The following is a 5,647-nucleotide window of genomic DNA, read 5'->3' on the forward strand; positions in this document are numbered from 1 at the left end:
GCTGTTTCTTTGCTACAGGACTGTGCAAAGGTTTTAAGCCTTTTTCAGGCTTTCTGAACATTTTTCTTAATGTATCAAAAAGGTAAAGAGAAAGGAAAAAATAGAAGTATATTTCAACCATAAATGATTTCCAGTCCTTTGAAAGACATAAGACAAGCAGGACCTATGAAGAGAGTGATGGGGGCCAGGATGGAACTGTTGGGATTGGGAATGTAGTGTGTGTTTTTCCCCAGCAGATGGCGACGGGGAGCAGGTTGGAGGAGTGGATGGATGATTATGAGGCGCACCTGCATCTCATGAGGACTCATCACTGAAGCGGCATTTAAGGAGTGGGCTGCCAGTGCTTCAGTGCCTGAGTATTAGCTTACGTGGTACATCAAGCCTCATAGTGAACACATCCGAGCTACAGTATTGTACTCTGCTCTCGTGTGACTTTAACAACCGTGTGTGGTTTTTTTTTGCATTAGGTGCTTTCGAGTTCCGGTCTCGTTCTGACTACGCCTGCTGTTTACCTGGACTGAAGCCTGGCGTATCTGCAGCTACTTACCTCTGTTGCTCTTCAGACTGAATCCTATCCGCTCTCCGCCGTTCACCTCCACTCCTCCTGGTTCCTCAGTCGGCTCCGTCTCCAGACGCCATCTGTGAGTCACCTACCTCTCCACCAATTCCTACTTACCTCCCGGACCGAAACCACATCAACTCTCCTGTAAGCAGATCACATGACAACCAGTATTGCCTGCCTGAAATCCTCATTAACTTTGTGTTCTTTGCTGAAGTACCTGACGGCGTCCTGAGCTTCCTGAACCTGAGTGCCCATGGAATTCAAACCAAGTTGGATTCGATTCTTTATACAATAAACTTTTGAAACTGCTTCTGGCTTCCTGAGAGCTTGGTTCTGCATGTGGGTCAACTATTTTACTAAAACCATGACAGCACAAGCTCGTTTACAAACGGCGCCCCATACGTCAGATGCAGTGTTTTAAAGTCATATTTTGACTTCAAATTTTTTACTTTTTGTCTTAGTCTTTTGACTAAAATGTAATCTAGTTTTAGTCATCATTAGTTATTTTTGTTTTAGTAAACTAAATGTTACATTTTAGTCAACTATATTTAAGGTTGATTTAGTCAGCTGCATTATGGGGATGTAAGGGTAACTAATTAAGTTTCCCTTTTTGAATATGTGTGTCTATGTTTTAGAACTGTTGGTATGACTTAATTTAGCCTGCTGTTCAGCACTGAGAGGAGAATCCATCACAAAGCTGCTGGGTCAATGTTTTCCTCCACTTTCACCAACTCAGCAGAACCCCGTCTCACGCCCCCCTTCTGAACAAAGTGCTCTGAGGTCAGGGATCAAACAAACCTGAGTCTGCTTGCCTATGTGGTGTTTGACCTGACTTTAACCCAGACTAACTCAATCATCCTGTGCCTGTTAAGGTTGTGAAGTTACATAAGTAGAAGTGGAGGCCTACCAACACAAAAAAACATAAAAACTAATAAAATCAGTAAGTAACTACAAAAGTTGACAACTGTCATCCATGCAATCTGCATCTAAAAACTAAAGCTGCTGTCACTATAGAATGAAACTGCTGTCATAATTTAGGACAAAACCAGAAATCAATTATCACAAGATATATTAAAGAAAAACAAAGTACAATTTACTATATAACAATCCATGAGAATTAAAAAGAATTGTTAGACTATGTAAAGTGAAAACAAAGACACTGTTTAGTTACAGCTTTTGTTATCTTGGATAAAATGTGATGTCTTCAAAAAATACAAGTCAGTAATAAAATTGATATTCAGAAACAACCCACCCTCTCAGCAAAATATTAAGACAGACAGAGACAAAAATCTCTGAGGTTATTCCTGGGATCTGTTGGAGCCACTCTTCCAGTTTGGGGGTCACAGCACCTAATGACCATTGGTACCACGGAGACCTTGACGTTCCATAACTTCTCTATTTCCTCTTTCAGCCCTTGGTATTTCTCAAACTTCTTGTGCGCCTTCTTCAGCTACTCCCACCATCACTGCTTTCTTATGTATCTTGTCGATCACCACAAAATCCGGATGTTAGCCATCACCTGTTTGGATAGCTGGATCTAGAAGTCTCACAGTATCTAAGCCCTTCCATTCTCCACCACCGTTGGTGGAGTCTCTTACTTTGAGTCTGACATACTTGGTACACATATTACTGTACATTACTCTAGCGACTTTGTTTTGGCGTTCTATATAAGCTTTGCCTGCCTGCATCTTACAAGCCACTGTTATCTACTTGTAGGGGAAAAGGTATATTATATTATAATTTATGAATTATTAATAATTCAAATGTCTCCATCGTAGAATAAAACAAGGCACCACCCTCTCGAAGAGGCAAATAAACATAAATCTATAATTTTTAGCTATCAGTCTCAACATTTAATTACCCCAAATCATGAGTTATTCACTTTGGATTAAAATCATAATCATATCAAAACACACGCACACTGAATTATGTTTTGCACTATTTATGTGACTTTTATTGAATAAACAAATATAATACAAGTTCTGGCAGGTTATAAAAATATTGCACGTTTGAATATGGTAATAAGATACTGATTGAGGGGTTGTAATGGCATGAAGGTTAAACAGAAAGTCTAATTCAGTCAAAGAAGTTACAATTCTGAGGCAGAAAGGTTTTGAAAAATTAGCTTTGCATAATGAAAATGACAATTATTATTATGAATTTGACCACCTCAGTGAGACTAACTCTATGGACCAGCTCGAAGCACCATCAGAAGCCAACCAGCAAATGGTTCAGAGATTTTATCCTACCAAGAGAAGGATTCGTCTGGCCGCTGTCTCTCGGTACCAGTTGGGAACCTTTACGCCAGGAAGGTGACTGGGAGATGTCGTCTCCAGGGCACTTTCCGACAGCAGGAGCTGAGTCAAACCTTTGACCAGTTCCCGTGGTCCAAACAGTCAGCAACTCGTCTTTGGCAGGCAGGTGAACGACTCTGGGATGGCCGTTCGAAGCTGGTTTGATTGTTAGGTTGGGATGAGGACTGACTGTTACTTATTTGGCTGACTTACTAAAATTAACATCAACCGCTGAAATAAACTGAAAAACTTATTAACAACAAAAATGTGGTTCAAAACAAAAAAGGTGATGAAGTCAGCAACGAGGAAAACAAGAGGAATAAAAATTAAAAATAGATGGGACGAGGGAAACAAAATGCAACGGAATCAGGGAGAAGAGGGACGGAGCAGGCCGGAGAGAGTCCACGCTAGATCTTTTAAACAAAGCCTGGGGGTTGGGCTTTGTATGCTGATAATCCAATCAGAGCAGCGGTTCTCAAAATTTAGCCAATGAGCAGTACTCCTCCTTGGAGGGGGTGTTTTGACACTTAATGCAGAAAAAAAGAAGAAGAAATGAGAAACTAAACAAGATTAGATCTTTGTATTCCTTTTCTGCCTCAAAATTAAATTTAATTACCACAAAGGGGAAACAGACTCGATCAGTGATTAAATTAAGTCTTCTCACATGAAATTAAACCTTTAGAACTCAATGAATCATTGTTGTTAGAACTGTAAAACACATATATTGATACACTTGGAACCTGATGGGAGGTACTGAATGGGTTTTACTTACACATGTACCATATTATGGTCAAATAACGTTAATAATGTTTTCATATGACATCTGAAATGCAAATGAATGAAAGCAAAACAGAAAACATATAGAAATATGAAAAAACATTAAAGATGAAAGTGTGATTCTTGTTATTTTAAAAATAAGAACCTGTGGTTTCTCTTGTAAACAGAAAGGAGACAAAGAATGTTAGCACAAATATCACATTTCAACATGAGGGTTGCAGTCCAGAAACTTATTTTGAACATATTTTAAAGTACACTTTTGACAATATAGTTCAAACTATACTAAGAGGGACCCAGGGTGCTGTGGCCTGGTTGATGTTAACCAGATCACTTTTGTGGGTTGGTTCTCAGGATGTAAATTTCTTCCAAGGTAGTACAATTGACACTTTGATTTCATCTTTGGAGCCGAGAGAAGTGAGAAAGGAATGTAAATCCTTAGATTGGTATCACACTGTGATTGTTTATGCATTCTTTTAGTCTGCTGGAAAGGGGTCTGCTTTCTGTTCTCTTCATATTCATGAAAATAAAGAAAACTCTTTGAATAAGAAGGTGTGTCCAAACCTTTGGTCTGTATTGTACTGTATATATATATATATATATATATATATATATATGTGTGTGTGTACATATAGATTAGCAGGGTCTCCCTCGGCTGATCATCATCTGGCCCAGCATATGTCCTGGCACTTTGTGGATCCTTGGTGGGGCCTGGTTCTCTCAGTGGATCGGTTCGCCATTGTTGTTCCGGTATTAGGAGTCATGGGATAAATTTTCTGAAATTGAAACCGCTGGCTTGGGTCCCGCGTTAATCCTCTCTTCCATCTTTAACTCCATCAAGAATGGGTATGTTGAATGCCAGGTCCCTGGCAAATAAAACTTTCATCCTGAATGACTTTTTACACATCAGTGGATTGGATTTTCTCTTTGTGACTGAGACTTGGCTACGCACTGGTGAGTTCAATGTCTTTTCGGAACTTCTGCCTTCTGACTGCTCTTTTTTCAATGTTCCAAGGACATCGGGTAAAGGTGGAGGACTATTGACTGTTTAGGAAACATTTTAGCTGCAAACAGCTTCAAGCACCGGCTCCTTTTTCCAGCTTTGAACTGCTTCTTTTTGAGTTGGGTCGCTGTCAGACAGTCTTGTGTGTGGTGATATATAGACCACCCAAATACAAATACAAGTCTTTTTGACTGAACTCTCTGAATTTTTAGCTGGAACCTTGCTTAAATATGACCGGATTTTAATATTCATGTTTGTTGCCCCAAGAAGCCTTTACCTCAGGAATATTTTATATCTTATTCAGTCTTTTAATTTTGTGCAGTGTATTATGGGTCCCACTCATCAACAGGGTCATACACTTGATTTAGTTCTGTCCTATGGATTATCTGTTTTTAATTTAGAAATTGAAGATGCTGGTTTTTCTGGTCATAAACTTGTTTTATTTGACACCTTTCTTATCCGTGACTCTAAAATTTTAGCTCCAGCCAAGCGTTGTCATATATTTAACTCTTCCACTGCTCTCTCTTTTGCTCTGCTTTTACCAAAAACTCTGTTACTGACTGTGAGGCCTCAGTGTGCTTTAACACACATGAGTTGCGTTTTTAGTATAAGGAATCTTGTGTTAGGCTTTTGGATTTAGTGGCCCTGTTTAAAACCATGTACAGTAAACCTACTCCTCAGCCTTGGTTAAATGATATCATTCGAGCAGTAAGGCATCAGTGTAGGAAAGCTGAGTGCAAATGGAAAAAGGATAAATTACAGGTTTCTTATATCGCATTGATAATGTGTTGGAAAGTTTATCAAGCCACTGTTAAATCAGAGAAAAACAAATACTTATCTCAAATCATTGCCACAAACTGTCACAATCCTTGTGTCCTTTATAGCACTATTGATTTTATTTTAAATCAAAATCAAAATCAAATCAAATTTTATTTGTATAGCACATTTCAGCAGCAAGGCATTTCAAGGTGCTTTACATAATTAAAAAACAAAATAAAAACAGCATGTGACAAT

This window comes from Kryptolebias marmoratus, linkage group LG17, assembly GCF_001649575.2.
Source record: "Kryptolebias marmoratus isolate JLee-2015 linkage group LG17, ASM164957v2, whole genome shotgun sequence".
In the NCBI taxonomy this organism is placed as follows: Eukaryota; Metazoa; Chordata; class Actinopteri; order Cyprinodontiformes; family Rivulidae; genus Kryptolebias; species Kryptolebias marmoratus.